Source organism: Chiroxiphia lanceolata, chromosome 8 (genome assembly GCF_009829145.1).
Source record: "Chiroxiphia lanceolata isolate bChiLan1 chromosome 8, bChiLan1.pri, whole genome shotgun sequence".
NCBI classification, from domain to species: domain Eukaryota; kingdom Metazoa; phylum Chordata; class Aves; order Passeriformes; family Pipridae; genus Chiroxiphia; species Chiroxiphia lanceolata.
This window is the reverse complement of record NC_045644.1, coordinates 37,239,225-37,266,163: the sequence shown is the minus strand read 5'-3', so window position 1 is coordinate 37,266,163 and position 26,939 is coordinate 37,239,225. Positions and strand designations below refer to the sequence as shown.

General features: G+C 46.3%; 1 protein-coding gene across 1 annotated transcript in view; it reads left to right on the top strand.

Moving 5' to 3' along the window:
- Positions 1 to 26,939, top strand: part of MCU (mitochondrial calcium uniporter) — an 82,667-nt gene that overhangs the window by 36,745 nt on the left and 18,983 nt on the right. The window lies entirely within an intron of this gene.

Here is a 26,939-nt window from a genome sequence, read left to right as displayed (position 1 = left end):
TAGCAGGCTTGGATTTGATTGAAGGAATAGTGGCAGCTCCAGGCAATAGTCAGTCACTGTCTGAGGAGATTTGGAAAGGCTGGTGGTCTCTAATTATCAGAGAGGTCCTGTGGTCTTCTTGTTCCTGCTGTTCTGCTTTACTTGACCTTTGACCAAGTGGCTCTTTGGGAGTTATTTTAAAGACAGAAAAATTCTGAACTGTTTTTTGCAACAGACTCCTGAGTTTTGCTGGCATGGGAAAGCCTGTTGTGGCTGAGATGGCTGCGCTTGCACAGGAAGGTGATGCAACCCTTCCTGCTCTTCATTGCTCAGCACTACAGGATGAGCAGGTGGCACTTAAATACACTCACTCGGGTAAATAAAACCCTGAAAGTGGCTCTGAGTGTTCTGGAAATAAATACCTGCATTCCCTCTGCCCCCCTTCCCAGGAAGGTGTTCATGTTGCATTTTAGATGCTTTCCTGGAGAAGGTAAAACAACATTTGATTAGTGAAATGACTCAAGAAACTTTGTGTACTTTAATATCTGGAGCCTGGGCTGGGTTCACAGGAGATCAGCCCTGAGTGCCTCTCATGGCAGCAGGACTTTCCCTGTTTAGCAGTAGGGATAGGGATGTCCAGAGTCTCAAACATCAGGGAATTGGTTGAGACTTTCTCATCCCAGCCTTCATTGTCATGTAGGTGCCTGTTGCTTTGGAAAAGGTGTTTACCTCCACGTTTTATTATGGGGAAAAATAGCTTTAATGTTAGAAGTGATGCTTTCATGCACCTTCTGGCTGATGTTAAGGAACTGAGGTTAATTAAGCCCTGCAACAGGGAGTGAGGTAAATTCTGAGGCTGCTTTTTGTCTGAATTACAGATGCCCTGATGGGATAATCAAACACTGCTAGCTTCTGGTACAGCAGAGCTGGGAAGTCGTGTGATGTAAAAATAGTCCTAGGAGATGGAAACAAAGAGGAGATGTCTGTCCTGCCTGCTCCTCAGAGCTTGGAGCTGAGCACAAACCTGCAATATCTCTAATAAATGGGTTGGTTGGGGTTTTTTTCCCTAGCCCTTTGTTGTGATTGAAATCTTTCTCCAGTGGCATTATCAGTTCAGCTGCACTCTGAAGCAGGAAAGGAAGCTGCAGCTCCTGCAGAGCTGCACTCTGAAGGAAAAGGCTTTATTTCTGGTGCTGGGGGACCTGCTCTCATCCCAGTGTGCCCATGGGAGAAGGAGCAGCACAGCCTGAGGTACGTTCCCTGCTGCACCAGGGCTCCTGCCCAGGCAGGGGGGCTGTCCTGGTATCATGCTCCTGCCTGCATGTCATTCCTGAAAATCTGTAACTTCAGGATAAAAAGAGGCTCAAAACCGTGGCCTGTAATTGTTAAGAGGCAATTACAGCAAGAGCTGTGTGGACCTGGGGTAATGAATGTGGTTTTTCCTCTCCCTGAGATTGCATAGAAAATCCAGTGTGTCGTGCCAGGCAGACTGTGGAAACACCTCTGGGGGTGGAAGAGTGAGCTCTGTGACGTTAATAAACAGAAGAGTGAGCTCTGTGAAGTTAATAAAGTGCTGCAGGTTCTATGGATGTGTGTGTTTGCTGAGCTAAAGGCTGGTGGGGGCTGAGGTTGTTCAGTATCGACACAGATTTTCTCAATGTTTATCAAAATTAGCAGGTGAAAATGCAGGGGATTCTTTAAACTAATTTCTGCGCAGAAGTGATACTGCTGAAAAAGTGAGGAAGACAGCACTTTATTAGGTGTCACAGGAGGCTGTAGCTTGTGTGTTCTTTTTTTTCATGCATCTGAAAACTGGAATGTCACGTCCCGAGGCTCAGGGAGTCTTCCATTTTTAACAAGGAAGAGAAGGGAGCTGTGTTTTCATTCATAGGGCAGGTAGGACTGAATGTTTTGAGAGCTTCAATAAAATCTTTTCATTGCTGGTTGCTCTGCAAATCAGAGTTTATTTTTGTCTGCTCTTCCAAGCCCTGCCACCTCCATAAAGCGAAAGCAGGGCTCGCTGCCAGCCGAGTGGGAGTGGGATTGTGAGCAGTGGATCTGTGCGTGCCTTAGAGCTCGGTGAACGTGCAGGAGCAGTGCAAACAACCTGTAAGCGAAGTGTACAGCTGGGAGATCTATATCTGTAGTGTTCCTCAGGGGGATTTAACATCTCTAGTGTCACTGGGAGAGGTTTGCTGCCTGTCCGTGACCTCCGCAGCCAAACCCCTGAGTTCACCCTCTCCTTGCCTGCTGTCACAATCCCTCTGGCACGTGAAGGGTGTGTTGTTGCAAATGTGCTCCCCCAGCTGTGCATTACCTGCTCTCTTTAGGGCAGTCATGCAGCAGAGCCCTGGAGGAAGAGTGAGGGCAGGAGTGTGTTTACTTTTCCTCTGATGGGAAGACAGAAATTATCCCCTGGTGGAGCATATGCATTTTACTTACTCCTTGATGCTGTGAATGTGAATCTTCCACTCTTCACAGCTGACTAAAGACGCACATTATTTCTTGTGAAGAAAGATTAGAAGTCTTCTACGTTCTTTCCTGTCTCCCAAGTAATATTTTTGTGTGTGGTATCCAAAATGTGGCTGATGTTTATCCATTTATCAGTGTCCTGCTGCCATTCTCCCTGGGTATAGAATGATGTATATAACAGGATATTGCATAAGTACACCGAGCAGAAGATGCCTGTATCTAATAAACAACCCAGTTAAGTTGGAAAATGTAGTTTTGTTTTGTCTGCAGCTTTTCCTTTGCTGTTTTGCTGTTCTCCTTGTCTCTGAGGTGCTGAGTGTCCCTGTAGAGATGCTGCTTAGGGCTTGACAGGTAGAAACTTGGTGCATCGCAAACCATGTTTTGTTGTCTACGTTTTTCTTATTTTGCACAGGGCCATGTGTTAACTGTGGTAAATTGACTGCCCAGAGAAGCTGTGGCTGCCCCTGGATCCCTGGAAGTGTCCAAGGCCAGGTTGGATGGGCTTGGAGCAACCTGGGCTAGTGGGAGGTGTCCCTGCCCATGGCAGGGGGTGGAATGAGATGGGCTTTAAGGGTCCCTCCCAACCCAAACCATTCTGTGATTCCTACCATCAGTGTTTGTTGTTCAAGGAATTGTGCTTTTGTTCAGTGAGCTGAGGGCTTTGGAGAGCATGAGTCCCAGATCTAGGCAGTTCTTGCAGGTTTATACTTGGATTTTGGGGGAGTTGGTCTCATGGGCTGTATTTGCTGTACTGATATAACCCCTGTGTGGGTCTTCAGGTTTGTCCATTCTTGAGCCTTCTCTGCCTTCCTTGAAGACAGAGACTCTGGCCTAGAGGGGAAAAATACTGAGGAAAAGCACTTTTTCCAAGTGCAGTGGCCTTCTGATTTGGTGAGGTGAAGGGCCTGAAGGCTGTGCACTCCTTGGGCGGGGTGGCAAGTTCCTCTGAGCTTGAGAAATGGAACCAAATCCTGATGTGAAAAACGCTCATCTGCTTCAAAAAACTCCCAGAAGCAGGTGGCGTGCTGGGGTGGGAAATACTGACTTCCTGCATTTGCTGAAAATCTTGTTATTCTATAGACATAAACCCCTACCTGTTTCATAGGTGTAGTATTGTCATTTAGTTGAAACAGATGCCTAGCTCAAATAAATAGAATTGAAAGTATTAATATAGAGTGAATTACTTGTAGAGTGTGACGTGTTGCTGCCCAGGGAACAGCAGTTGATGCAATCCCATGGATTCATGTTGTCATGTTCTGCCTGGAGCTGAGCACACTCTCTGGGACAGGCTCTTCCCCTGGCCAGGGGATTCCAGGGTGGGTCTCAGGCACTCTTTTGTGTCTGGTGAAACAGCATCTGTAGGAATAGGAATGCTTGTTCAATCCTCCTGTTGGAAAAATGGGCTTCTGGGGGGAGCGTGAATGTTCCAGAAAGTTCCTGGAGATTTTACTCTTTCTGTTGAGTATAAAGATTGTGGTGTGTAAATTTATTTTTTTTTTTAGTTAAAATCCCTGTTGGTGTCTCAGAATTAAAGCACTCTGCCCACCAATCCCAATTTCTGAATGTGGTTAAAAATGCTCTGATTTGTGAAGCTTGATTATTTTAGCTTTTTGAAAGACAAGACATCTGTTGGAACAGGGAAAAAAAAAGCCCATGTTGTTTCTTTCATGTAGTCTCCCTAATTAGTTCCACTGCTTAGCTTTGCTGTGTGGATAGATGATGTTCCATTGACAGGTGCTCCAGACTAAAAAGAATGAGCTCTTGGCACATCACAAGGGTTTTATTCTGCAGCAATAGCTACGGGAGAAGCATTTGGCTGCAGCAGAAGAGCAGAGTGATCTCTGCAGGAGTAACTCGGCCTTAATGCAATTCTGGATTAGGCACTTGGGTAAATAAATGTCCTTCGCGGGGAAAAGTCATTTGTTTAGCAAGACGAGTGAGTGCGAAGGATCTTGAAGGGTTAATAGTAGCAGGCTAATTCTGCGAAGTCCATCAGTGCTACATAAATACGGAAAGGGCTCCTGTGTGAAGGATTTCGGGTGGGTCGTTTCGGGTGGGTGAGTTGTTGCAGTCTCAGCTCACCCGACTGCTTTGTCAACACTTTCTTCTGTACACTCATTTTCTGCTATTCTACGGCTTTTCCGGCTTTTGCAGTTGTTTCTGGGAGCGAATTTGCGAAGGGGAAGCGGATGAGTTGGGAGTGCGGAGAGCACATCTCTGCTGTGTGCCGTGCCCGCCAGGAACGGGGCAGTGTGACACAAGCACTGTGCTCTGTTCTCCCTCCCCGCAGTCGCTGTGGTTGTAAATGCAGTGCAGGGATGAGGCTCGCATTTCAAAGCACCGGGGGAACCCCCCGCACGCAGGCGGCGAAAAGGAGCCCGCGGAGCTGCTCCCGATGCTCCGTGCGGGAGTTCCCTGAGCGGAGGGGATTCCCGGCCGCCGGCAGCCCGGGCAGGACGGCGGGACATGGAGACGCGGGTTAACTTCGTTTCAAAGCCGCCTTTTTATTGCTCCTGATGGAAATCCGCTCGGCGGAGGCACCGCGTTGCCAGGGGAGCCGGGATTCCTTGTAGCGCATCCCTGTTCCCGGGATTCCTTGTGGCGCGTCCCTGTTCCCGGGATTCCTTGTGGCGCGTCCCTGTTCCCGGGATTCCTTGTGGCGCGTCCCTGTTCCCGGGATTCCTTGTGGCGCGTCCCTGTTCCCGGGATTCCTTGTGGCGCGTCCCTGTTCCCGGGATTCCTTGTGGCGCGTCCCTGTTCCCGGGATTCCTTGTGGCACGTCCCTGTTCCCGCTCGGCCGCGTCCCCCAGCACGGGGATCTCCCGCCTCCCGGGCACGGCGGCTCCCGCTGCTGATGCTCCGCCGGTAACCTTGAGGCTCCCTCAAGGTTGTCAGCTTCCCGTGGGAAAGCCGGGCCTTAATTTGCCATTTTTGGCTCGGATGTTTTGACCTGTAGGCAATGCAAGAGGAAAAAAAGAAAAGGTCACTTAATTAGATTATTGCCCATCTGCGTGTTAACATCACTCTCTGTCGGCTGTGCTTTACTGATGGTGTGCAGTAGAAATTAGATTATTTTTCTCTAGCCCTTTGCTTAGCTGGGCTTCAGTCCTGTTCTCTGCAGATGAAATCTGATTGCATGTGGGTTTAGACTACCCAAAACACAAATCTGAGTGTCAAAGAGCTTGCAGGAATGAACCAGTATCACCTGTGCAGACAGTGAATTACAGCATCTGCAGTGAGCAGTTACCCTGAAAGTGTCAGAATTAGTGAGACTGTTTTCAGACCAACCCTGTACATAGAACATATTGAAATTTCAGGTCATTTTGGTGATGGTCTGCATGGGAATATCAAAGCTTGTGCCAGTTGGTGGTTGCAGTAGGGCAGCAGCCATGCTGGGTGTGGTGGTGGTTCTCTGTTAGTTTTTAGAACTGGAACATGTACGGCTCTGAAGTTGGGTAAATGGGTTGGGTGACTTATTGTATGGCCTATATACGAGCTGTGCTTACCATTTTCCTTGCCAGAATCAGCTTTGTCTTCAACAGGTTCCCTTTGAAAGGAAGGGATGCTGTGTTTTTATAAAGCCAGGCCTTTCCTTGGCTTCTCTCCCTCTGGAATGGCTGAGTGAGGTTTGTGTGACGTGTTCTTACATGGGCCACTGGCCAGGAGGACACAGAGGTGAGGTGTCCTGCACATCTCCCCAGGTTTTACTGGGCAGAATCTGTCAGATGGACCCAGTGGTGGCAGGTGAAGGAAGGTCTGCCCTTGGCCTGAGGATCCCAAAGCTGGGCTGTTGCCTTGCTGTGACACAGTGCAGTGATTGCTGAGGTGGTTGTTTGCAAAGGGTTACTTAGCAAAAAAGCTTTGAGCAGTTTTGGTGAGCCTGTGCTGGAGGAAAGGCTGCAAGCCAGAGCTTAGTCATTATTTTATTGCTGTTTCAGACTGAAGTTTATAAAAATTTCCTACCTTGGTTGACTTTATTGGTGTCTCTCAGCGTGTGACCTGAAAGAGCAAATGAGGCAGAAGAAACATGTCCTTCTGCAAATGAGCCCTGTGGAGGTTCCCTGGAAGGGTTCTTCATTTATTTTAAGCATAATGAGTATTTGAGGCACTTAGAAATCTGGCTTCCAAAAGCAGCAGGTAACTGGTTACCTGGGAGCACCTGTCATTCCCAAAGCAAACCCCCCTGTGGAAGGGTTTGTTGGGTGACATTTAGAGGTGAATGTTTGCTGTGAAGCAGCAGAACTTTGACTCTTGCAGTGGTTGGTGTGAGGCACAGCTGTCACTGGGTGCAGGCTGTCTGTGCTGGCACAGCCTGGTGCTGCTGTGGTGGGTGGGTTTACGGTGGTGGTTCAAATGCTCCCAGCTCTGCTCTCACTCAGGAGCAGATCCCTGCATGGAATTTCAAAGGATGCCACTGACTCCACAGTGGTTTGAGGTGTGTGTCCTCCTGGAAAATGGCCTTCTTTGAGCTGACATGAAAAGCAGGGACAGTGAAGTTCCCTGGCTCTCAGCTGCTGAGTATCCTGAGCTGTGTTTGCCCTGGAGGTTTCTGTGGGCTGGGCCCTCGGTGCACTCCTGCAGACACAAACAGCAGGCAGCAGTGGGGAGGGCACCTGGCTTGGCTGCCCTCAGGTTTAACAGGCTTTCAAATCCTAATTGATTCTTTTCCTGAAGCACTGATTCCAAGCATCTGGATGTGAAATCGTTCTGCCTCTCATAGCTGTTGTAAAGCACAACTACAACATCAGCTGAGGGCAGGGTGAGCCCTGGGAGGCAGCTGAAGTGGGGCAGGTCTGAACTCTGCTGTAGAAATTCAGTAGCTATTTTGGATAACGGTATTTGGGTTCCTCTGAAAGGCAGGTGCTTTGCATTTCCTGCCACTTGGGGGAACAGGGGAGTGGTGTGGTGTTAATTTTGGGTATTTTTAACCCTGAACCTGGAGGGCAGAACAAGCTAAAGGTGCTGCTTCTCCGCTTCTGCACCATTTAATATGGATTTCATTTTGATTAGATGATTGCAGCGTTGAGAAACCTGCTGCCTAAGGGAAGGTTTAAATTAGACACTCAGAAAATGAAAATGTGTGCAGGTTTCTGAGGAAAGATGATTGGGTTTATTACAAAGTGATATTGGGGTTGATGAGAAAAAGCAAGCTTTTGTGTGTGTGTGTGTGTGTGTGTGTGTGTGTGTGTGTGTGTGTGTGTGTGTGTGTGTGTTAGAATGCTTGTGTATTACCTGGTCTCTAGGGTGAGTTTAACCCCCCCCCAAATTAATAGTGAAGCTTTTATTGAATTGAGTGTTTATAGTTTATTGGTCTTACCTACACAATATGCAAACCTGCCATGTGGGAATTAAAAGTTGCCACTATGCTTTTATGGAAGTAAAGTTAGAAAATTCGTCTGGGGGAACTGTCCCTTCACAGAGAAGGGAATACTTCTAACCTCTTCATGAAACATTTGAGGGTTTAATTTTTCTTACCTTTTATTCAATTGAAGTTTAAAAGCTTCAGCCACTGGTTTTGGTGGTGCTCGTGTGGTTTTCACTGGGGAACAAGGATGGATGCAAACAAAAACCTGCCAGCAAGTGGTGTGGTGCTTAATGAGGTTAAGTTCCCACCAGTGCTAACCTTAATTTCTGTGTAGAAGGGTGTTGTCAGCCGCAGATGTGAGCAGGGACAACAGGGACGACTCATCTTCCAGTTGCAAGTGCCACAGGCAGGAAAAGCAGCAGCCACGAGGCTGGGCAGGGAGTTATATTGATTCTCTTATCTGGCTGATAACTCCCTGCAGGAAACAAAGGGATGAGCTTGAGAAAACAAGGGGACATCAGAGCACTGGGAGTTGGGAGGCAGCCCCTTTCAGCAGCAGCGTGGTCTCCTTAATTAAGATAGTAAATTAAGGTATGTTTTTAGAGCACTGACACTTGGGATTTATGCACTCTGCTTGTGTTGGCATCCTCTGTTCCAAGGAAACGTCCTCCCTGCAGCTTCCTTGAAGGCAGAATGCTGTGCAGACCATTCAGATCCCTGTGAGGTGGACGGTGCCTGCTGACAGCCCACGGGGAAGGTGCTGCCAGTGGAGACTCAGAGGGATGCAAGGGATGCAGCAATGCCAGAGCTTGGTCCTGTTTGAAAGGCTGTCCCAAGAGGGAGATGAAGCGTTGATTCCTTGGATTTCCTGTTGGGCACAGTTCTGGGTCAGGCTTGCTTGTCTCACACAACTCTCACGTGTCTTGCGACTACACGTGAAGGGTGAAGGGCTGCGGGTTGTGTGAGACTTCAGCAAGGAAAGATCCAAATGATGCTGGCACATCAGATGGGATAATAAAGGTGCCAGATGAGGAGCAGGGTTGGGTGGTGTTGCACAGCCTGAGGTTTTGAACTGTAACATTTGGAAGGTGCAGAAAGGTTGCCCCACAGAGCAGCACTGATGGTGTAACTGCTGCCCACAGTGGGTTAGAAAAGCCTGGTGGTTTCTCAAGCCGTGGAGGAGTTGTTGCTGATTTCTTAATTTGAGAACAGCTGGGGGGAAAAAGCAGGACTTTGGGATGGAGGCAACCTGATGTAGGAGTCTAGTTCTGAACCTCTTTTGCAAACAATGTTCATTTAAAAAAAGCGTTGCCAGTGTCTTGATGGAGTTGGCTTGGCCCAAGAAATGTGTCACTGCAGCAGCTCTTGTGCAGTGCTTTGAGAGACTGAGGCAATCTTGTATTTCTAATGGTCCTGCGCTGTAGCAGTTGGATTAATTTTGCAGGATGCAAGGCTCTCGTGTTTTTCTAAAAAACAAAACAAAACCCCAAGGAATTTCAGCTTGTTCGTAGATGGGATCTAAACAGACCTCCCTTCAGGTGAAACTGGAAAATTTCTGTGTCTCTGGGGCTGTTCTGTGCTGAGACGAAAAAAATACGAGATTCAGTGTCTAGAATTGCTGTTAGATAACTAACTGGAAAAGCCAAAATTGAGTCTTGCTTGTTAAATCTTGTCAGTCCACTCAGTGAGACCTTGGTACCTGCTGTAACTACAGTGAGACCTTTGAAGTGACATCTCTTGACAGGATCCAAAGCTCTTTCAAGGGGTTTGCCAGGCTGGGGGGGATTTGGGTTGTTAGAGCAGCACTGCCGTGGGTCAGCAGTGCCTGGGTGAGCGGGGCTGCTGAGCTGGCACAGGCTGGCACAGGCTCCTCGTGCTTCCCCCTGCACAGAAACGCTCCCTGAGCATCCCAGAGATGTCCCCAGGGCCCGGCTCAGGGTGGGGAAAGCCTTGGCTTTGATGAGCCCTGTGTGTCCTCAGCAACATAAAACCAGGCACAGGCATCCAGCCTGATTGGAATGCCAGTGGTGAGTCATTCCCCGAGGAGGCCCTTGCTCCAAACCATCATTCCACAGTGCAGCAGTTCCTTTGGGCTGCTCCAGGCACACCCTGCCCGTGCTGGTGGCACCCAGGGGGTGGCCTCGACTGGAAAATGCATTCCAGTTATCAGCCTCGCTGAAAAGAAGGCAATCAGAGCCCTGAGCATTGCTGGGATTCCCTGCTCCTGATTTATTTATAGGTCTGGAGCACTGCTGAGAGCAGCAGAAAGGAGAAAGTCCTGGGCACACAGAGAGCATGGATGGCTTTGAGATCTTCCCTGTGCTGGTGCACTGACTGTCCTGACACCCTCTAAACCCCTCCCTTAGCACGATCACTGGCACATGGTGCACAGAGTTTGCAGCCAGAATAAATTTAAAGTCACTGTCTGAAGTGTGGGACAGATGGGATAATGGGTCTACTGGAACATCTCAGTTTATTTATTAAAATCTGGGAGAATACCAAAGTGGGCAATGGCTATTACGCCTCACTTGCAAGACTGAGTGAAGCATTTTTCTATTTCTTTAATCTTGAGCAGTTACAGCTCTATTTATTTATTTATTTATTCATCACAAGGCAGGTAAAGCCTGTGATGGAAAATACTGACTGTCAAAATCAGAAGTCAGGTCTTGGGCTTTGAATCTTCTGTGATAAGGATGCCTGAAGATCTATCTTTTGTGCATGTTATCCTTATCAGACCTATTTCTTAATGGAAAATAAGCATAAATAGCCTGAAGTGCACCAAAGTCCATTTTAATTACTGTATTCTTGCAAATATTGAAACGTTAATATTTGAAAGAGGAGCTGCTTTTAAAATACAGGCTGGGAAGAAGGGGTTGTATCTCACCATTGAGATTACTTTCCAGGCATGAAAGTCAGTATTACGTACACCATATTAAATATGTTTTTTGGACCTGCAGCAGAAAATGCAGGTATTTTGCTGGTTTGTCATGTGCATGTGATTTTTCCTTTCTCTTGTGCAAGAAAGCTTTCCTGTGTTTTTTTTTTTTTAATTCTGTTTTTTGCCGATGTATGAAAATAGAACTTAATAAGAAAACTGTTAAACTCCCTGTAAATATCAGGGGCATATTGGACTGGATTTTTAGATATTTAGGCATCTAAAAGGCAAATAGGTTCACTTATGTTCATTTTTGCTCCTTTTCTGCTTCCACGGAAGTCAGACATCAGACCTCCAGCATTTCACAGAATATCCTGAGTTGGAAGGGACCCACGAGGATCATCATTCCAGAGTTCTTCTGGAAGCTTCAAAAGCTTCTGGTTGTGGTTTTTTTCCACCTGCAGATGCTGAATTTTTATGTCTGTTTATTATTGCAGTTAGCAGCAGCTTTACATTTCTTAACCTAAATGCTATGAATAATGTGTGTTTAGAGTATTGATCTATCAAGCACCCTTAAGGTCTGCATTTGACTTGGGAGATTTATATTTCAACTTCAATTAGAATAAGTCATAAAGACATCTTCTTTGGCAATTCTCTTTGGTTTAAATAAATGTGAAACCATATGAACTCGGTGGTTATTGACAGGCTGTGTGTTTTCAGGGGTAGAGTGGGAGTTGTGATTATACAGCTGGATAGAAGTGCCTCAGTGCAGGGAAACCTCACTGGCTAAGGGTGGCATTTCAGGAAAATCAAATAGGAATGGTGAATGTATTTAGTTAGAGCTGACTGTTCTTAATGAGTTTTCCTGCCTGGTGGCTTGACTTACTGGAGCTGGAGATTCTTGAAATGGCCTGGATTTTAAGTCATACATCCCAAACCTCATTTTTGTTGCAATAACTAAACCCAGCCACGAAGAAAAGGGAAGGAGGTTTTGCCAGGCTTGATTAAATCCAGTAACATTTACTTTTTCCCTGGTTGAAAGTGGATAGAACTTACATTTCTGCTCTTGAGTGTTTAATCTGTAGGAACTCCAGCTTGACCTAAGCATCAGTTGCTGCTCCCAAACTCCTTTACCCCTTTCCCCTTCTGTGCTTTTTACACTTCAGCATGTTTTCCTTGTTATCGTGCCTGTGCCTTTGTAGGTACCTGAGTTCACGTGGTTTGGAATATTTTCTTTTTCCAGATGTATCTTTGCTGCTCTGAGTGCTGGAGGGGAAGCTGGGCTGAGAAGGTCGTAGTGTGGAACTTGTTTTTTGTTAGAGCCACGGCGAGCTTTAGTGACATTGGAAAAATGTTTCTTTCCCTCCCTGTCCCAAATGCAGGCTGAGGGTCACTGTGACATTCCTCACAGGCCCAGGGCTCTCAGGGAAAATCCCCAAGGTCTGGATGGTGAGGCACTGTCAGGGCTCACCTGCTGATCCACACCAGGTTCTGTCTCTGCACAAGGTCTGCTCTTTCCCCCTCTGATAAATAACCTCCCTTAAAGTTCAAATGGCAGTTAAGAGTAGGTTTTTTTTCCCAGAATTTCAAGTTCCTTACAGAACTACGTGCCCAATCACCCTCTGAAACAACTTGCATGGAAATAACACGGCTCATAAGTGGTTTAAGTGATTTACCTTGGCATTATCGGGTAGCAGTTCTGTTGTGGTACCTGTTGTGCTCCCTGCAGTGGCTGCATGGTGCAGTGATGAGGTGAAATGAGGTGGGCAAATGCAGGTTAAATGGTCTGGGATATCTGTTTTCTGAGCTCTGGTTTTATTCAGCAGCTAGAACAGTGCAGGGGGAGGAGGACCTGAAATCTCCACAAGCAGAATTATTGACCTCAGGTTTTCTCCTCAACGAATGTCTGAGGGTACACCTAAAAATGACTTTGCAAAGTGGCACAGCAATTTGAGCCGGGCTTCTGTAAGCCTGGATTGGTGGAATGACACCACAGTTGATTCCCATCTGTTCTTGGGATGTGTCCCTTGTAGCTCTGCTTTTGGGCAGCAGGGCTGTGGGCACACAGCACTGACACACATCCCGGTGTTTGCCCTGTTTCCAGCAGTACCAACGTGGGGCAACAAATAGCTGCTGAAGTCACAGCTATGGGACAGCTTTGGCTGTCCTTGAAATCCTTGGGAAGCATGACCAGCACCCTTGCCAGCACACCCTATGAAAGCTCATCCCTCACCTTGTGCACCCCCTTGGAGTTCTGCCTTGGAAAGGGCACGTGCTCTCCCAGAACCCTCCCCTCGTGTCCCTGGGCATCATGCAGGGCTGGCAGGGGGGTCCAAATGTTTAACAGAAACATTGCCCTAAAATCTTTCTTCAGTAATTGTGCTGAGCAGTTTTTGCTCTCCAACTTAATCAACTGTTTTATCCTCACTTCAGGCTGCAGGTAACAGACTGAACTGCGTGTTTTGGATCTTGCCCCTCTTGCATTATTCATAGCCTGTTGTCTCTGTTCTCAGCTTGACAGATGAATTACCTCTATTTTCAATAGTTAGGCTTGATTTATTCGTTTTTCAGCCTGTGTAATACTTAAGCAATTCCCAGGCAGATTTGGAAGTGAACTTCTGGAAGACACAAAGTTTAGGATCTCCTTGATCTTGCATCCACTGGTGCATCAAAATGGCAGGAGCCGTTTGAGGGGAGAGCACACCAGGAGGAACTTAGATTTGAAGATTGTAACTTGTCTCTCCCACAAACCATTTTTTTTTTCTTTACTGGCAATATTAGAAAACCAGTTTCTTTTAATCTTCCCGTGATGACTCATCTACACTTTGATACTATAAGGCTGTTTAATACCAGAAGTTGTCTACTCTGCTTTTTGGCAGTAGAACTGAAGTGTTAAAGGGTTTGACTGCAGTAACTGTCCTGGCAATGTAGCCTTGTGCAGTGGGGAGAAGGATGGCTGAGGGGCACCAGGAGTTTGGGGGAATAAAGCAAGAGCTGGTAGCACTGAGAATTCCCCCTTGGTGTAAAAGGGAAATTTATTTTACAGGGAGCAAGACAGAAATAAAAACGGTAGTTTGGAGCTGGATAGTGTGTTTTGACCCGTGTACTTCTCACTTTGAGCTGGACAATCTATTTGGGCTTGATGTTGGTGTCAGATCCTTCCTAAGGAAGGATAAAGTTGATGGTCTGGAGGAAGGAGCTGTCTGTGGGCAGGCACGGGGATAAATCACTCGCTTTGTACCTGAATTGGCTCTTTCCTACGTGAGGACTTTGAGTGGAGAGAACTGAATGAGTGGTTTAAGTGCTGTGCAAACAGAGGGTTGTAGAGAGCAAGGCAGCGACCACTTGAGAAACTACACAGTGAGTTTGCACTCATTGTTCCTTTAAATAGGAAAATAAGTGTTTTCAATTCAGAGATCATTCTCGAGCAGCTCCCCGTGTAGGAGGGTGAAGAGCGTCTGTGCATTCACATGCCCGTGTCAGGGAGCTGTTCTGCAGTGTCTGTCTCGTTATTCCTCTGTTTTTGGCAGGTCCTTGAAAATAGTTTTGTGATTAATGGAACTGTTTCTGACCACCACAAAGCACTGATCTCATGGATAAACTTGCTTAGAAAGTACTTTATTATTGTAGCAAATTGAGCCAAGCATTGAAACACTTCTTTTTTTTTTTTTTTCTTGTTTCTGGGCCAGAAATATTTTAACTGCATTAAATATCTTTGGATATCTTTGTATGAGCCAGTGATAACTTTTCTTATGTCCATGAGCCAAGAAGATAATGAAGGTTGCACAGCTCAGTAAAATGTTTTTCTTGGCCCTTGCTGCTGTAAGGAAATGCCTGTGGAAGTTTCCTTGGATTGAAATATGGAGCAATAAGTGGTGGAATAACAGGGAGACAAGGACACCTGGAGAGGGTGGATGTCAGGAGAGCCTGTCAGGAGCCCTGTGCAGCACTGGGGTTTGGCCAGTCCCTGTGGGATGTACTGGGCTGGGAACACTGGCCAGTCCAGGTGACTGGGAACTCAGAGCAGTGGAAGCAGGCATTGGTTTCCTTCGCCTGGGAAACTGGACTTGCAGCTGTAAAATGTTAAAATAAGTATGGCTGGTACCTGGGGAGAGGGAAAGCTTGACATGACTGGGAAGGCTGTCAGGAGATGAGGTTTTCCCCTTGCTGAGCACGTGCAAATGTGCCAGGGAAAGAGGAATGCTGGAGCAGCGTGTCTGTGATCCCTGTCCTGCTCCCAAAGGATGGGTTCCAGCTTCAGCTGCTGCCCCCCTCCAACCACTGTGTGAGAGGATGGCACTGACACCTGCACAGCTTTCTGTGGCCCATTAAAAGTGCCCAAAATGAGGTGTGCTGAGGTCGGGTGAGTGTTTTCAGGGCCATACAGAAACAGGTTTCAGTCTGTACCTGGCATTTAGTAACTGATTCCATTTGGAGGCAGGTTTTGAGCCGTGTCTGTCACACTTCCTACTGCTGGCTCTGGTGGTGTGGTTGAATTTTTTCCCTGAAGAACTGCACCTGAGCCACCATATCTTCTTTCTCTCCCAGAGATACAGTTTGTTTTCGCTGTTCAATGTGATTTGAGCTCTTACATGTGTTATTCTTTAAACTGGTGACTAGCAGAGGCATGTTCCACTCAAATTTTAAGCCAAAGCTGGTAGTCTTTGACAAGGCTTTTCACTTTAACACTAACTCTTGACCAATCCTGCAGTTATAAAGAGGAAGCTTTAGCTTCTTTTTTTTCCCTGTGTGTATGGAGTGCACGATGTGCTTGTGTTAGTGGGGTGTGTGCTGTACGTGGTGCCATGAACTATGTTTTGAGGATGCTGAGCTCAGGAGTGGAGGGAGGGAGTGGTGAACAGGGCAGGGCAGACCCTGTTGTCCAGGAGCAGTTGCCAGATGCTGACAGGTGAGGAAAGAGCTGCACGTGGAACCTGAGAGATTGCCTGAGAAATGGCACAGCCCAAACATGCATCCATGGGAATTTAAGCTTGTTCTGAAAAAATATTATTAATAAACCCACGTGACTGTGCTCTGTTAGTCAAGTTCCAGCCACACTGTCCCGCTGCCTTTATGTGATCCTGTTGTTGGGTTTGAGGACTCAGGAGGAGCTGCCTCCCTTCCACTGTGCTGCCTGTGCCCAGCAGACACTTGTGGGTGCTTTGATGGTGCCTGTCACTCTTGTTTTGGACAGAAATGGGTTGCTGATCTGAAAGGCTGGTTACCCACACTTCATGGTGGTCACCAGTGTGCTTATACCAGCAGTATTACTCCAGCTTCAAACACCCTGTGAGGTGTGCTTGCCACAGGGACTGTAAATGTTTGATTCCTGCTAGAGCCCTTATTGCTTTTTTAACAAAAAAGGAAAACACAATTAGGGTTGGAAAACTATAGTCTGAAATATGTATGAACTGGTTGAATAAAATCTCCCTTGTCCTGTAGATGTGTGAGACTTGTATCTGTTGCTTGCTCCGTGTAGTGAATTGGATGGTGTTTCTCCTTAAGGGGGAAAAATTCAGGGGTAGGAATCCACTGGTTCAAAATAAAAGAGGGAAACGGTCCTCTTGCTCATCTTTGGGGTTTTTTTTTGTCTGTTTGGTTGGTTGGGTTTTTCTTTTGGTTTTGTTTGGTTGGAGTTTTGTTTGTTTGTTTTGGTGTATTAATATTTATGAAGTTTTGGGGTTACTCGAAGCCCCTAATTTTTCTTTTGTAATAATAAAAAAAAAAGTTTAAAAATCTCTCTGCTCTTTCAGGAGGGGTTCTACAGAATTGTTCATGTTTTAGTGGCATGAATATCGTGACCTTCCCTGAATTTGCTCTCCCATCTTCCTCCTGTGTGGCAGAAGCTCCAAACGCTCCCAGGCTCTTGCAGAAATGTTGTTGTAACTCCACGAATCATGATGTCAGCAAGAGTTTTAGGTGACTCTGTGTGCTTTCCCCTGTCGATACAACTTGTTCCCTGGCTGTGGTGGTCCCTTCTAAGACGACCATGATGACTCCATGGAGATACTCTCACTCTGTGCCCCCCAAAGTGCTGCACTTGGCTGCCACATTAAGGCAAAATAAATAGCTGCTGCAATGAACAGCAAAGCACTGACAGTTTGTGCTGTATTTTAAGGTCAGGTCAGTAAAGGAAACCTTTAAAAAGCCCATCTGGAGTCCTAATTTGTTGCCCAGTTGTGCCAGGTTAGCTGCTGCTCCATGGCCTGGCACTGTAAACTCGGCTACTGTGGCATAAAGCAGGAAAAATGGATTGCCAGGATTGACTGGAAAGAGGCCTTGGAGGGGTTTTTTTCCCTTGTAATGTGATAAAATGGTATAAGAAGCATTCATTGTGTTAATACTTCAGCAGTTCCTGTCACGTGAGATTCCTTTTAAGGAATCTGGAATATCTTTGCTTGTTCCCAGGTGCTGTAGCACACGGCAGAGGAGAAGCAAAGGTGCCAGTCACCCAGCTGGCTGCTGTGAGAGATGGACCTTCTGGGAACACCAAAGCACTGGCACTAGTTTAAAGCCTCCCATACTGTCTCAACCTTCACTGCAAGCAGGTCTGTACCTTGTCTTGCTGTTCCCAAGGACCAGACAAAGCCAGTTACTGCACAGAGGGCAGCTCATCACTTGCCTCCTTCAGTGACTGAAGTTTCCAGCTCTTTACACAGTCCAGGAACAAGAGCTTGGTGGTTCAGAGACAGGGTGAGGAGGGGATTGTGTCGCTGAAGCAGCTCCTGAGCAGGTAGTTGGCTAAGTCAGCAGCTGTGGCTGCTGCTGCAGGAGGTTTTGGTGTCACAGACTTGCAGAATGGCTCCTCTGTGCAAATTTGTGTGTTGGACAGGAGGATTTCCTAGAAGGAGAAAACAGCTGTTTGAACTGGGCTGTTTATGACTCATTGATGCTCTAACAATCAATTTAGGCACACTGCCTTGTTAAGTGATTTCTTACTGTTTGCTTAACTGCTTAATTTGGGATCCTTGAAGGAATCACCAGGTGGAATAGATGGAAAAATACTCCCTTCATAGAACTTAACCAGCTGTCATGTGTTTTTTTGAAATAAACTCCTTGCTAGGCACTGTTCTGTCTAACTTTGTGTTCATTTGAATTAGCCTGCTGCAAATAGACATGAGTGAGGCACAGGAGCCTTTTTCAGGCAGCAGCAAATGACTGAACATTCTGTATTTTCTCCTGGAACTTTAAACATGTAAAGCAGCATTTCAGAGTTGGAGCTGATGGGCCCCAGTGCCCTTAGTTAATGATCAGGTGTATGTGGTGGCCCAAGCAGTGCTTGAACAGCTGTAGCCACGTGCCTGTTCAATCTAAGGATCAGTGGTGGTTGTTTCTCTGGAGTCTCCCCCCATCCTCCCCACTAAAATTGAGCAGTTCTCTGTCAGATGGAAAAGGTTCCACATGTCAGCTAATGATTTGCTTAATAGCGTGGTTAAGCACCAGTGCAATCAATCCAGTGACAGAGTTGAAATTATCTCCTAATTACATTGAGAATCAAAGAATTCCTGGCTTATGGGGAGAGGAGGGAAGCAGGGAAAGAGTTTGCATTTCAATGCAGTTCTAGGAAGGTTTGGGGCATGAAAAGAAGTCCGTGTCACCTCATCAAGGTGAGCAGTGACACTTGCTGAGTTACCTCCAGCCAGATCAGAACGAGCATTTTTAAGCCTCTTGCTGGGCTGAAAATAGTGTGGGAAAGCCTATTGAAATCTGTTTGGGGCTGTGCAGGCTTTATTTGTGTTCATCTTTGTAAATTCCATTTATACAAAGTCCAGAGTCCTTGTTTTCCTTACCCAGCCACCACCCGAAGTAGGGTGTGTCAGTAGGTTGTGCTGGGCAGTTGTGCAGCCCCTCTCTAAACCTCCTGGGAACCAGGAGGGGGTACAAGGTGGGCCTCTACAAACCTGGCAGGGGTTGTGGCTTGGGAACACTGAGGTGGCTGTGAAGGAGATATCCCCAGGGACATTGGCAGCCAGTGCCAAGTGCCCGGTGCACAGCAGGGCACTGGGATCCAAGGACACCTTTTTCCCATGGATCAGGGAGGCAGCAGCACCCACAGCATGAGGCTGGGTTGGCTTTGCACACTCCTGGCATTCAGCCAGCAGGGACATGAGTGTTCTCATTTCCTGCTGTGATTTCTGCAGGGTGGTGGGGGTTTAAACATCAGAGGAGCTGCCTCTGTCCAGGGGAATGACATGGATCTGACACTGGGTAAGGAGGGATTTGTGCTTTCCTAGAGAGCTTGCTTCCTTGGTGAAACCAGGTATTTCTTCTTCCTTAGGCAGGACTTCCTGTCTGGAAGATGCAGAATTAAAAAAAAAAAAGGGGGTTGATATTAGTAATAATAAATGCATGTGAGAACTCCCCCTTCCAGACATCATCCCCTCAACTGCCACATGCTTTCCTACAGACCTGACAGGGGTTTCTCACCAGCCCCCAAAACCAAAAAGAGTGGTGGTTGTTCAGTGGTCTTGGAGATGATACTTCTGGGTTTTTCACTGGTCTGGGTGGTGGAGATTTTGGCAAGTTTTTGGTAATCCAGAGAGTTGTGGTGTCAAACTAATTACTTAATGCTCTAGATTTAAACCCAGCTTCCCTATCTACAAAAGGTGGGGAGAAGAGCAGTTGTTACTGAACAGAGTTATTGCTGGGTACTGTTGGTCTGGCAAACTTGCTTCTGTATTGTTAAATATGCTGTATATATTAATAGCAAATTACACCTACCAGGAGAAATAGAACAGGTCTCACTTACAAATGTTCCAAGCCAATGACCACTAACAGACTGATACTGTGTCTCTTTGTTATGGGGTTTAATTAAAAAGCTGAAATATACTGTGTTTTGTGGTGGCAGCAGCCCCTTGGGGTAAGTAGGGGCTTGTGGCAACTTAAAAGCGGTGATGGTCTCATTCAGAAAGGCTGGAACAGGCAGAGGTTTCCTCCCTCTTTCAAAGTACAGCATAACTTAATAAATTCCTTGGCATTTGCATACTGAGAACCTCTCAGTACCACAGAAAACTCTGGTGAACTTAATTCTGTTGCTCTTGCCTGTAGGCACATTGGAATGAATCTTCCTTGGTTCCTAATGTGGAAAAGAAATGCATCCCTAGAGGAGAAGCGTGTGCCAGTCACCCACCAGCCATGTGTGATTTACAGGCTGGGTTCAAACTCTTGCAGCTGTAACTTGGAAAAAGAATTCAGACCAAGTTATAGTGGTGTTCTTGAATTACAGGAGCACAATGCAGAGATGAGGCTTTTGTCTTTTTAAATTAGCCTCGAAACACTCAGGTACACTGTGCTCGCTTGAGAAAGGGCAGGGTAAAATTTGGGGGATATGTTTGCTCTACAGCCTCCTTGCTGATAATAGCACAAGGTTGTTCCAAACACCACTGTGTTGTGCTGGTCTGTAGACAATCCATGTGAGATGTGCTCTGGCTGAGTGGACTTGCTGGGTTCTTGTGTTCCTGACCAAATACCCTTTGCAGTTGGTGCAGTGTCCTGCTCTGCCGTGCACCATACTGTAGCAAGGTTGTGACTTGTGTTCCTCCTGTTTTCCTGCTCTATGCCCACCTACCTACTGCTTTTCCATCCATAATTTGTGCATGCTTTTAGTCTCCAGAATGACTGTTTCCCCTCAGAAATCAGTGGTCTATTACATTTAATCTCAACATGATGGAAGTATTCCTGGTTTGCGTGTCTGAGACAGTGCTCTGCTTTCCCACTGAAGTGGGGGGTTTTTTTGCATCTGGAGCTCTTTATGGATTCTCCTGGTATTTGGCTGGACAGCCACTCACACTGCTCACAGCCAGCTATTTTAGTGCTTCTCTTAATGCTTTCTCAAGGGCTGATGTGTTCTCTCTGCTGTGCTGGGAAAGCACGCAACGAGTCGGTTGGACAGTGCCATCAGGGGACCTGCTCCCTGGAAGCATGAGCTGTTCTGTTGGGAGTGTCTGGGCTTCACACCTAACTCCTCCCTAGCACTACCTTGCTGCTTTCTGTCTTGTTTTAGGAATAGGCTTTGTCTATACTAAAAAAAAATTTAAAAACAGCAAGAAGAGGAATCTGCTTTCAATGTCTCAGGAGGCTATTTGTGGATGTGCGAGCTTTTAGCAGACACTGCCGGCAGTAATCATGACTAGCAGCTGTGACAGCTAATTGTGGTTCACTTACGAGCTGTTTGGATCCAGTTCATCCATCAGCAAAGCAGCATAAGCAGGCAGGGATGAAAGAAGCTGATTGTAAAGGAGGCCCAACGCTGAATCACTTTTCCTTTACGTCTGGACCTTCACGTTTGCTGTATTTTGGGAATGGTTCTGGGGATGATTGCAGGCTGTGCCTGGGTGCATGTACCAGACTGCAGAGCTGGGAACCCAGCACATTTCACTGGCTTTGAAAACAAGGCAGGCACACTGTGGCAGCTGGGGAAACTTGCTCTCTGACATTTGTTGGCTCAACACAGCCAAAATGAGAAGAAAAGGAGGGAGAGGGATTTTTTTATGTGGGTAGGTAGTGACAGGACAAGGAGCAATGGTTTTAAACTGACAGAGGCAAGGTTAGATGGGATATTGGGAAGGAATTCTTTCCTCTGAGGGTGGGGAGGCCCTGGCACAGGTTACCCAGAGAAGCTGTGGCTGCCCCTGGATCCCTGGAAGTGTCCAAGGCCAGGTTGGACAGGGCTTGGAGCAACCTGGGCTAGTGGAAGGTGTCCCTGCCCATGGCAGGGGGTGGAATGAGATGGGCTTTAAGGTCTTTTCCAACCCAAACCATTCTGTGATTTGATGATTCTCTCTGGCCTCTTAACGCTGTCCCCATCGAGGAGAAGAAACCTGGGATTCACAGTTGAAAGAACTTTAATTAATAATTAGCATTGGATCAAAGGAAACCTCCTGGTTCCCAGAGCTATTTACTGCTGTGAGGAAGCACTAAAGAGGTTCTTGGACAGACAGCATGGAGAGTATGTGAGTCTGTGTGAGCTGAGCCAACCTCCTCCCTTGGATGGGAAGCATATGTTTTGAAGTATGTTTTGAAGTCCTTACCTTGATGCCTGTCCCTTCGTGGCTTCTCCACAGGGGCTTTTCTGCTCTGTTTTGTGTGTATATTTAATTTTCTGGAGAAGAATGGTTCAATTTTCATTAGCTAACTGAGACTGTCAATGAAAATACAAACTGTAGAGGTGTCTCTGACAGCTTGTATAATTCAGAGCCAAATTGGAAATTGCCTTCTTCTAGACCACTGAACACCTATCACAGTATATTAAACCCAGTTTAATTGATTTGGAAAAGCTTTAAGGAAGGGATCTAGCCAAAGATCTCCTGTTACTTTCCATTCCAAATCCCTCTCTCCCAGGATAATCTCTTTTCCCAGGGCTATTGATTCTTAAATGGCCTGCATGACTAGAAAAATGGTAGTTTTTTCTAGTAGTGTATTTCCGAGGCTTCTCAATCTTTTAATATGAATTAAGTCTTATTGTTCATGTAGGAAATAAGTGTGAACTGCAAACCCTTTCTTGCAGGAGTATCTCTGTGTGGTTTGCAGATTAGAATTGGGCAAGTAATTCAAATCAGCTTTTTGTGACTGGCTGTCGAAAATGGATTTGTTTTGTGTTGGATCCTCCTTGTGTTTCATTCTTTGGATAAAGCTGCAACAGTTTCTGTGGGGGAAAAACATTTTAGATGGTTGGAGGTGTAAACATAGTAAATTACATGTTTTGTGTTTTTAAAACAAAAACACTTGAGCTGAAACTATTTGTAAACTTTCAGTTAAAATGTTACTAAAAGAAGCCTTGTGATATGGGGACGGAGAATTGGTAGAACACAGTATTTTTAAACAAAAAGGGGGAATTAAGTGTTTGGGTAATGCTGGTTTATCACACATCCTGACAGTGGATAACTTGATAACCATTGAAAATGTGTAGGAAAGTCTTCGATCTGTTTTTCTTTAAGATTCTTTAGTGATTTAACTTGGATGCCTTGACTTAATCATTATACAAACTAGAGAGGGTTTGTGCACGGTGTGTGTGTCCATAAACCCAGTTTTGACTGGTTTTGCCAAGGCAGGGGGGGAGGTTGGGGAAGGCACAGAGTGGGTTGGTGCTGACGGTGGCCTGGCTGTGGTGGCACCTCGGGGGGAGCAGCAGCTCTTCCTGGGGGTGTCCAGCCTCCTGGCCCACCACACTCAGCCCCAAGGAGTGATGGATGTGCCTGAGCTTTGAGGATGGCAGTGGCTGTCAGATGAAATGATCCCCTTCAGTTATTAGCTTTGCCCAGACTTTGTTTGGCTGTTAGTGCCTCTGCTGTAATTACGGTCGGGTTTGTAGCACAGCGATGCCGGGCAGGAGATGCTGTAATTGATAGCTCTGAGCTATTAGGAGATGCTGTTACAGTCATTCCCTTGATCAGTGGTCAATTAAATAAAAACCTTTTGATCTCAGCGCCTCCTCCTCCTCTTCCCAGAGGTGACTGATGATGAAGTGGTCAGTGCAGGCACTGGGGTTCCAGTCAGACCTACTTGCTGCCAAGGCTGTGTTTTGGGAACAGTCCCACAGGTGAGAAGCACTTACCTCCTCCAGAGGAGCAGGAGCAAGTGTTTCTGAAACCATACACAGACTGCTCCTTGTGCTGTATGGAAGGGGGCCAACCCCACTTTCCTGTGCTTAGGGGGAGGGAGCACCTCTTCTACGGGGAAAGGCCGGGAGAATTGGGCTTGTTAAACATGGAAAAGAGAAGCCTTGGGGTGACCTAATAGTGGCCTTTCAGTGCCTGAAGGGAGCTGACAAGAAAGGTGGAGAGAGACTATTTACAGGGGACAAGGGGGAATGGATTCCCACTGCCAGAGGGCAGGGTTAGATGGGATATTGGGAAAGAATTGTTGCCTGTGAGGGTGAGGAGGCCCTGGCACAGGTTACCCAGCAAAGCTGTGGCTGCCCCATCCCTGGAAGTGTCCAAGGCCAGGGCTTGGAGCAACCTGGGCTAGTGGAAGGTGTCCCTGCACGTGGCAGGGAGGTTGGAATTGGATGAGCTTTAAGATCCTTTCCAACCCAAACCAGTCAGTGATTGTACCATCTCCTCTCTCACAGAGGCTGGGTGAAATGAGCTGGGGAAAGCCAAACTGGGAAACTTTCAGAACTGAATTTAATGCGCTATTTAAATGTCAGCTTCAAAATTAACATGTTTGTGCTGTTACTGCACGTTATTAGTATGTCAGTAAAGATCTGCCTCTGCAGAGCACTGCCTTGCACTTGAGTTTATCTTCTGCTGAGTTGTCTCCCTAGGCACAAACCCAGGGCATGCAGGAGGTGAGCACTGCCCCATTTCCTCTCTCAGGGCGGAGAGAGGAGGGTGTTCTGTGGAATAATTAAAGGTACGTCATTAACCAAAGGATATTAAACATTAACGTGTAGGGATATTAAGTTTGTGTGTGAAGTATCCTTGATCCATGCTCTGGTAGCACAATGAAACAGTGTTCTTTAATGGCTTTAAAACATTCATATCTTTTTATTGGAATTTTTCTCATATCCTTCTGATGCTCTCATACTGTGATAACTTGCCAGAGAACATCAGTGATTTAGAAGCCAGAGTGGCTCAGTAACAATCCTGATGGTGGGCAGCGTATCCAGGGGAAAAATGTCAGGCAATCCACCCTTAATCAAATGGAGGATTCTTCCAGGGCTGCATAAGGTGTGTGTGGGACTAGCAAAAGGATTGATTTTTGCTGTACTAATCACACCTGGTGGCAAATCGATGCAAACTGAATGTAGAAAGCAGGGAATCGTGCCAAGCTGAACGTCCCACACTTTGGTATTTCTTCCTGGAGAAACCTGGCCAGTGTTAATTGACTGCAGGTATTTGTAGCCAAATTTAAGGTTTTTTCTTAGGACCTGAACTTGGGAATATGAAAGTATCTATAAAAGTTATCTGACACTTCTGGGCAACACTCTTAAACTTCCCTGCTGAGTGCCTCATAAAGGATTCAATCCTAAAGCTGATTCAGTGTCCAAGCTTAGCCTGTAAGGGTCATAATCCAAGAGAAGTAACCCCTTTTTGTCTTTAGTGCTTGGACTGACTGGATGTGTCTTTGTGGGTGCAAAAGAACTGCCTCTTATTGTCTGGGAGTACTTACCTTTCTGTTCTACCACTTTCTGGACCAAACCCAGACGAGGTTATCTAGAGAGATGAGATTTTTTTTTTTGTGTTGTGCGTTCCTGCAGGGAATTACTGGTGTAGGACTCCCTCAGTGCTGGGATGTACTGGGCTGCTGTGGCTTACAGGAGTTTGCACCTCTCTATATCTCAGTCTGCAGCTTTTCCCAAGCTGTACATCATATCCTGGCGCCGACTCCGATGTCTGCAAGAGCCTGCTGTGTCTTTTCAGGAGCTGAAAGCAAGGTTCCCTCCTTTCTGAGTTTATTTCCCTGGAAAACCAGTATGAGTTGGCTGCTTCCCAGCACCCATCAAGGCAGAAGGAATTTCCTTACACTTGTGGAACTCTCACCTCATAGTTGTGCTTATTGTTTCATTCTCGATGCTGGAAGTGCTGGGGATGTGTTGGTAGCTGCTGTTTCCTCACTGGGAAGCTCTTTTTGCAGTGGGAGAAGAAGGGGGTAAGAGCTCTTCTTTTAAACTGGCTATAACAAAGACAAAAGGAGTTGCCTAATGGGGTTGCTAAGCGCTAGAGGAAGAAAATCAAACAAAAAAAAACCCCTCAACCAGCAAAACAACAACTAAGCTGCCCCGGGGAAATGCTGAGGGGAATCCATCTGATGCCTTTGCTCTTGGTTACCTGGTTTTCAGCTGTGAGTGGCTGAACGAGACAAAAATCCCTGAAATTAGTGAGATCAGAACTCACTAAATTCTTCAACCTTCTTCTTAAGCTGTGGTTGCCAGTCCCTTTAATTTTAAGAAGAGAGTTCTAAACCTCTGTGATATAGGAAGATTCAAGTAATAAGTCTGGAAATTAGGGAAAGGAATTCAGCTCTTGTGTTTCAAAGCCAACACAGGTTTAAATGCATCATAGTGCTCTGTTTGGCTTCTGTTTTTCAAGCCTTCAGGATGCGAGGGAATTAGAATTATCAGCTTTTTTTTTTTTTTTCCAGTAACCATGAGGATTGTATTAAAGAAACGGAATTCAAACCATCCTACTCCAGTAAAGCAAAAATATTTTCACAGTGAAACTGTGATCTGGCATCACAAACTGTCAGGGAGATGTTCCAGCCTGCTAGAGGTAGGGAAGGACTGTGGAAGGCTGGATGGAGGGAGTGTGGTGTCTGCTGTTCCCTGTCTATCATCTGTTTTAAGTTATGAGTGGTGTAATTATCTGTAAGTTGTTCATACTTGCAATAAAGGTAAGAATATAGACTGAGAGAAGGTTTCGGTTTGGGGTTTTGTTTAGTTGGAGGAAAAAGTGATATGGATTGTGGTAAGGGAGGCACCTGTTACAAGCAGTAGATACTGCTTGACTGGTGTGCTTAACATATCAGCTGAACTTTTTTTCCCTTTTATTACCTTCTCTTCCCTCTCCTGTTCCCAAGAGGCTCAGTCAAAGCCATCAAATGCAGTGATGTTCCTGCTCAACAACAGTTCCTGCTGCAACTCATCCTTGCAGTACCTCCACAGCAGCAGTAATGCCTGGGAGAAAGGAACAACAAAGGACAAGGCACAGTTACTTCATCCCTGTTTTTTCCCTTTTCTGCGGGGAATTAATCCTTCTACCCTCTCCTTTTCCTGGACACTGTGGATTACCTGTTTCTTTTTAGGCAGATGGGCAAAGGAAGCAGGATGAGAAGGGAGTATTTATAGCTCACCTCCTGTTTATGTTCCCTTCCTAGCAGATGTGATGAAGCTTTGTACTCATGCTGGAAGAAGAGAAAATTCAGGCAGGAACGAGAACTGAGGCAAATGAAGACCATTTGCTAAGGTGTAGGTCGTACAAAGTGCTTCCAAATGTACAGAATAACACTTCCCACAGCTTGCTGGCATTGCCTTTTTTTTGTGTCCGTCTCCTCAGCCTGATTTTAAAAACAAAGAAGAAAAACAAAATTGAAGAAGAACAGCACTGCAGTTCAGACAGGTTCTCATTTACTTGGCCTTCACCCACGTGAAAATGCTGCCCTGTGGAGGGTGGGTGCAAAATGTTCTTTTTGGGGAAAAAATCTGACCTCTTGTGTGGGATGTGAGTGAGGGTGTACTGGCAAAGGGAGAAGGGAATGAGTTCAAGGCAGTGGGATTTGGTCAGACAAGTGTTTGGGTCCTAGGAGATGAGCTGTATGGCTTAAAAAGGCAGCAGTTTGGACTTGTTGGAGAAAACTGTGCTCAGGAGT